A 7500-nucleotide genomic window follows, 5' to 3' on the forward strand; every position below is an offset into this window, starting at 1 on the left:
CTCCCTACCCCCTACTCCCTACTCCCTACCCCCTACTCCCTACTCCCTACCCCCTACTCCCTACTCCCTACTCCCTACCCCCTACCCCTACCCCCTACTCCCTACCCCTACCCCCTACTCGAGGTGGCTCAGAGCGAGGCGGCTCAGAGCGAGGCGGCTCAGAGCGAGGCGGCTCAGAGCGAGGCGGCTCAGAGCGACGAGGCTCAGAGCGACGAGGCTCAGAGCGACGAGGCTCAGAGCGAGGTGGGTCAGAGCGACGAGGCTCAGAGCGACGAGGCTCAGAGCGACGAGGCTCAGAGCGAGGTGGGTCAGAGCGAGGCGGCTCAGAGCGACGAGGCTCAGAGCGAGGTGGCTCAGAGCGACGAGGCTCAGAGCGACGAGGCTCAGAGCGAGGTGACTCAGAGCGACGAGGCTCAGAGCGAGGTGGCTCAGAAGGAGGTGGCTCAGAGCGAGGTGGGTCAGAGCGAGGCGGCTCAGAGCGACGAGGCTCAGAGCGAGGTGGCTCAGAGCGACGAGGCTCAGAGCGAGGGGGCTCAGAGCGAGGAGGCTCAGAGCGAGGGGGCTCAGAGCGAGGAGGCTCAGAGTGCACTAAGGCCCAGGGGAAGCTCCACAATCTCCCGGCTTAGGGAGAGTTTGAGGTCAGGATCCATTCTGCTCTCCTGCTCTTATCAGATGACCGAGGGGCCCCTGGAAATGGACCACTAATTCCTGTGAGGGGCCCCCTATATCGTGGCCCCGGTGGAGGCTGTAGAAGAGGTGAGCTGTGATGCGTTGGTTTGTTGGGCGTCATGGTGGGTTAGGGTCAGACTCTGGAGCAGCATCAGAGACAGAGGGGCCGTTGATTGAGCGGTGGACCTCCGGGTCCTGATGATCACAGAGACCACTGCCGTGGGAAGATCCTGTAGTTGTGTCAGTGAGGCTAATAGTTCTAATAAAACACTAAAGCCCGCTTCTTTGAAAAGTGTTTCTGAGAACAACGGTTCATCTCCCGGGAGGCCTCTCTGCTCTGTGAAGACACACGAGATCCGTTGGAAAATATATCTTTAAAAGAGCAGAATTTGATGTTCAGTATGGATCCCAACCGGTCAACAACGGTTGGCTCTCGATTCGTTTATTTGTATTTATTAGTCCGTTTGTCGCTCTGGCGTCCGTCCGCTCGTGGTTTGGTTCTCCCTGTGACTCCGGCCTGAGGTTGAGCGAGGCCGCGGTTCACTGCGGGGCCGTTTGGCCTCGGCTCATTTCACGTTATGAACTTTGAGCGCTGGGCGGCTCCATCAATCGACACGTGTGACCGAGCGGGACGGACCTCAGGAACCGCCTCTCATACCTCCGCCGCGGACGGACGGATGAAGCCGGACGGGCCAATCGCAGACGGCCTCTGGGATGTCGACCACATCCGCTACCTGGAACAGGAGCGGGAACCGGATCGTATTATCACAACATCCCGGGCTACCGTGCGCTGCCTCAACCCTCCTCCGATGTCGGAGGCTCACATTCCCGACCTCGGAAAGAGTTCACGTTATGGTGGAACGGTTTGCTTTAAGCCGTTCTCTCAAGTCAGGGGAATAATGTAATAAGATTGACTGACAGATTCCTGCTGCAGCAAACTATTGATGATTGACCTGTCATGGTGGGCTTCATGAAGCAAAATGGCGTCTCACCGCCATATGTTTTCAACTCTGAGTTGCAGTGTGGGACTTTGAGGATAGAAACCTTCACTCAAGCTATTACTCTTCTCCCTGCTGAGAAAATCCACAATATGATGATTCCGAAGTCACGCACACTTCAACCAGTGATGAAACACAGGAGTTACCAACGATGACAAAACCACTAAAACATGAACAATATTTACAACTGCAATTATCTGGTTTTTATTTGGGTTTTCTCAGAAAGGGCTTTCAAAACCAAAAGTTTTCTGGTGTTTTTGCGTGTGAGGACCAACACTCTGTACGGTGTTGGGAGGGTTTCAATGGAAGTGGGGGCTCCTAATAACGCAGACCCCCTTGTTAAACCCTGCTGGGGCTGTTGGAGCAGAACAAGGGTCCATAAACAGCTCTTCTGAACCCAGCATGGTCCACACATGCACACCCCTGCACACACACCACAGAGCAAAGACCGGGGTGTTGGCGTCCCGGTCGGAAGGTCCTCGGTTCCACCCCGAGCACCCACAGTCACCTCGTTAGCATGTTGGTGAAGGTGCTAACCTACTGCTGGATAGGTTAGCACCTTGGCCTAACCCTAACTCTAGCCCTAACCTACTGCTGGATAGTTTTGGCACCTGGGCCTAACCCTAACTCTAACCTACTGCTGGATAGGTTAGCACCTGGGCCTAACCCTAACATAAACCCTACCCTACTGCTTGATAGGTTAGCACCTGGGCATAACCCTAACTCTAACCTACTGCTTGATAGGTTAGCACCTGGGCCTAACCCTAACTCTAACCTACTGATTGATAGGTTAGCACCTGGGCCTAACCCTAACTCTTACCCTAACCTACTGCTGGATAGGTTAGCACCTGGGCCTAACCCTAACTCTAACCTACTGCTGGATAGGTTAGCACCTGGGCCTAACCCTAACTCTAACCTACTGCTTGATAGGTTAGCACCTGGGCCTAACCCTAACTCTAACCCTAACCTACTGCTGGATAGGTTAGCACCTGGGCCTAACCCTAACTCTTACCCTAACCTACTGCTGGATAGGTTAGCACCTGGGCCTAACCCTAACTCTAACCTACTGCTGGATAGGTTAGCACCTGGGCCTAACCCTAACATAAACCCTACCCTACTGCTTGATAGGTTAGCACCTGGGCATAACCCTAACTCTAACCTACTGCTTGATAGGTTAGCACCTGGGCCTAACCCTAACTCTAACCTACTGATTGATAGGTTAGCACCTGGGCCTAACCCTAACTCTAACCTACTGCTTGATAGGTTAGCACCTGGGCCTAACCCTAACTCTAACCCTAACCTACTGCTGGATAGGTTAGCACCTGGGCCTAACCCTAACTCTAACCCTAACCTACTGATTGATAGGTTAGCACCTGGGCCTAACCCTAACTCTAACCCTAACCTACTGCTGGATAGGTTAGCACCTGGGCCTAACCCTAACTCTAACCTACTGCTTGATAGGTTAGCACCTGGGCCTAACCCTAACCCAAACCCTAACCTACTGCTTGATAGGTTAGCACCTGGGCCTAACCCTAACCCAAACCCTAACCTACTGCTTGATAGGTTAGCACCTGGGCCTAACCCTAACTCTAACCCTAACCTACTGATTGACAAACAATCCAGACCACCGCTCCTCGCCGCGCCGGCCTCCTGAGGGCTGCTCCACGCCTGCAGTTCATCTCAATGTCAACCGGGTTCCTTTTCTTCCTAAATCTCTATCTCCCCCCCCCCACCCCCTCCCCCGCCCCCTTACACGATGTAACGACAGGAAGTGCCCCCCCCCGTACACGCTGTAACGGCGGGACCTTCTGCTGGCGCTCAGCGTTCGGCTCCCATAAACAAGGAGGGAGGCGTTCTGCTGCTCCATCCATCAACAGGGTTTGTGTTGGGGGGGGGGTGTAGCTGTTCCCAGTACACACCCCCCCCCCCCTTCCTACAGCCTTTAAACATCTCATGGCAGCAGCCCGGGCCCCTCACCCCTCCAGCTGAGGGGCCCCCCACCCCTCAGCTGAGGGGCCCGTCTCACCAGGTCCTGCTGGCGTCATGTCAGCAGCTAATCTACATCTCAGCTCCTAGCACACCTCACCGCCCCAAGTCTCCTGATATGGGGGGGGGGGGGGGGGGCACTGAGGGGCCACGGGGGGGCAGTAGGGCGCAGTGGGGGGAGTGGGGCAGCGGGGCAGCGGAGCCCGGTTCGGGCCCCGGCGGGGAACGGATGGAGCTCGTGACGGAGGTGGGATCGCAGAGAGCGGGTGGGGGGGCACCCGGGAGGTGTTTTGGTTGGGCTGCGCTCAGCGCTGCAGGCGGGTTACTAACAAGCCAACGTCGGAGCGCTCACCAAAAGTTTAACGTGTTGATTCATTCCCCTCGTAAAAGAATGGCCCGGACGAAGGTGGGATCGCTTCATCGCCCAAAAAACACTGAAACGCTCTGGAGACACCGAGGAGAGCCTCAGAGGGTGAGACAGGCCTCAGAGTGTGAGACAGGCCTCAGAGTGTGAGACAGGCCTCAGAGTGTGAGACAGGGCTCAGAGGGTGAGACAGGCCTCAGAGGGTGAGACAGGCCTCAGAGTGTGAGACAGGCCTCAGAGTGTGAGACAGGCCTCAGAGTGTGAGACAGGCCTCAGAGTGTGAGACAGGCCTCAGAGTGTGAGACAGGCCTCAGAGTGTGAGACAGGGCTCAGAGTGTGAGTCAGCCTCAGTGTGAGTCAGCCTCAGTGTGAGTCAGCCTCAGTGTGAGTCAGCCTCAGTGTGAGTCAGCCTCGTTTCGTTCCAGGCTCTGGGAGCGCCCAGTGAACGTAATAAGGGTCTGTGTTGTGTACTCAGGCCCTGATAAAGCCTAGTGAACGTAATAAGGGTCTGTGTTGTGTACATAGGCCCTGATAGAGCCTAGTGAACGTAATAAGGGTCTGTGTTGTGTACTCAGGCCCTGATAGAGCCTAGTGAACGTAATAAGGGTCTGTGTTGTGTACTCAGGCCCTGATAGAGCCTAGTGAACGTAATAAGGGTCTGTGTTGTGTACTCAGGCCCTGATAGAGCCTAGTGAACGTAATAAGGGTCTGTGTTGTGTACTCAGGCCCTGATAGAGCCTAGTGAACGTAATAAGGGTCTGTGTTGTGTACTCAGGCCCTGATAGAGCCTAGTGAACGTAATAAGGGTCTGTGTTGTGTACTCAGGCCCTGATAGAGCCTAGTGAACGTAATAAGGGTCTGTGTTGTGTACTCAGGCCCTGATAGAGCCTAGTGAACGTAATAAGGGTCTGTGTTGTGTACTCAGGCCCTGATAGAGCCTAGTGAACGTAATAAGGGTCTGTGTTGTGTACTCAGGCCCTGATAGAGCCTAGTGAACGTAATAAGGGTCTGTGTTGTGTACTCAGGCCCTGATAAAGCCTAGTGAACGTAATAAGGGTCTGTGTTGTGTACTCAGGCCCTGATAGAGCCTAGTGAACGTAATAAGGGTCTGTGTTGTGTACTCAGGCCCTGATAAAGCCTAGTGAACGTAATAAGGGTCTGTGTTGTGTACTCAGGCCCTGATAAAGCCTAGTGAACGTAATAAGGGTCTGTGTTGTGTACTCAGGCCCTGATAAAGCCTAGTGAACGTAATAAGGGTCTGTGTTGTGTACTCAGGCCCTGATAGAGCCTAGTGAACGTAATAAGGGTCTGTGTTGTGTACTCAGGCCCTGATAAAGCCTAGTGAACGTAATAAGGGTCTGTGTTGTGTACTCAGGCCCTGATAAAGCCTAGTGAACGTAATAAGGGTCTGTGTTGTGTACTCAGGCCCTGATAAAGCCTAGTGAACGTAATAAGGGTCTGTGTTGTGTACTCAGGCCCTGATAGAGCCTAGTGAACGTAATAAGGGTCTGTGTTGTGTACTCAGGCCCTGATAGAGCCTAGTGAACGTAATAAGGGTCTGTGTTGTGTACTCAGGCCCTGATAGAGCCTAGTGAACGTAATAAGGGTCTGTGTTGTGTACTCAGGCCCTGATAGAGCCTAGTGAACGTAATAAGGGTCTGTGTTGTGTACTCAGGCCCTGATAGAGCCTAGTGAACGTAATAAGGGTCTGTGTTGTGTACTCAGGCCCTGATAGAGCCTAGTGAACGTAATAAGGGTCTGTGTTGTGTACTCAGGCCCTGATAAAGCCTAGTGAACGTAATAAGGGTCTGTGTTGTGTACTCAGGCCCTGATAGAGCCTAGTGAACGTAATAAGGGTCTGTGTTGCGTACTCAGGCCCTGATAGAGCCTAGTGAACGTAATAAGGGTCTGTGTTGTGTACTCAGGCCCTGATAGAGCCTAGTGAACGTAATAAGGGTCTGTGTTGTGTACTCAGGCCCTGATAAAGCCTAGTGAACGTAATAAGGGTCTGTGTTGCGTACTCAGGCCCTGATAAAGCCTAGTGAATGTAATAAGGGTCTGTGTTGTGTACTCAGGCCCTGATAGAGCCTAGTGAACGTAATAAGGGTCTGTGTTGTGTACTCAGGCCCTGATAGAGCCTAGTGAACGTAATAAGGGTCTGTGTTGTGTACTCAGGCCCTGATAAAGCCTAGTGAACGTAATAAGGGTCTGTGTTGTGTACTCAGGCCCTGATAGAGCCTAGTGAACGTAATAAGGGTCTGTGTTGCGTACTCAGGCCCTGATAGAGCCTAGTGAACGTAATAAGGGTCTGTGTTGTGTACTCAGGCCCTGATAAAGCCTAGTGAACGTAATAAGGGTCTGTGTTGTGTACTCAGGCCCTGATAAAGCCTAGTGAACGTAATAAGGGTCTGTGTTGTGTACTCAGGCCCTGATAGAGCCTAGTGAACGTAATAAGGGTCTGTGTTGTGTACTCAGGCCCTGATAGAGCCTAGTGAAAGTAATAAGGGTCTGTGTTGTGTACTCAGGCCCTGATAAAGCCTAGTGAACGTAATAAGGGTCTGTGTTGTGTACTCAGGCCCTGATAAAGCCTAGTGAACGTAATAAGGGTCTGTGTTGTGTACTCAGGCCCTGATAAAGCCTAGTGAACGTAATAAGGGTCTGTGTTGTGTACTCAGGCCCTGATAAAGCCCGCACAAGCCATCGCTTCTCCCTTTCAAACGCTGCAGGCCTTTGCTCCGTGCTCCTTGACAGTAATCGTGAGGTCATCTCAAGCCTACAGAGAGTTACCATGACGACACTGATCCCCCTCCATAAACACAGATGACTTTTGGATGTCAGCGGGCCGGTGGAACGCCGCAGCCCGAACCCAGAGGGATGTGATCCAGTGCAACATGCCCTTAAGTCATCCATGGGAATGGAGCTACATGCCTCTTTTATGATCGGGGGAGTGGAACGCAGGTGTTGAAATTTGCAGCCTGCGCTGGTGATTCCAGCACTTTTAAAACGCATGCATCTGGCCCAATAAACTCACGACAATTACCCCGCAGAACGAGGCCTGGTCCAATCGAGGCAGGCATGGCTTTGGTTAGCTTGTGATCTATCGCTCTATTGACATGAGAACCCAAAGCACAACAAGGTGACTACAGCTTCCAGAGACGCCGTCCTGGAAGCTCTTTAATACAAGCGGAATGCTTTGCAGACCGGTTTTGTACTTAATGCTGATTCGGTTCGGTCGGTCTCCATGGAGACGCTCCTGCCTTTGTTTCCTGACCAATCACACGTCGCATTGTTCCCGCTGCCATCGTCTGCTGTGATTCTGGCGGTGGTGAAGTCTTGGCGTACGAGACGTCGGGCAGACGTGTTTTCGGCCCGTCAGCTAGCGTCTGAGCTGTCACCTCAGGGTTTAACGATAACGAGGTCTTCAGTCCGTCCCCCTCGTTGTGGTGGGGGGGGGGGGGGGGGGGGGGGGCGTCTGATCTCGGC

This window comes from Gadus chalcogrammus, chromosome 18, assembly GCF_026213295.1.
Source record: "Gadus chalcogrammus isolate NIFS_2021 chromosome 18, NIFS_Gcha_1.0, whole genome shotgun sequence".
Classification (NCBI taxonomy): Eukaryota; Metazoa; Chordata; class Actinopteri; order Gadiformes; family Gadidae; genus Gadus; species Gadus chalcogrammus.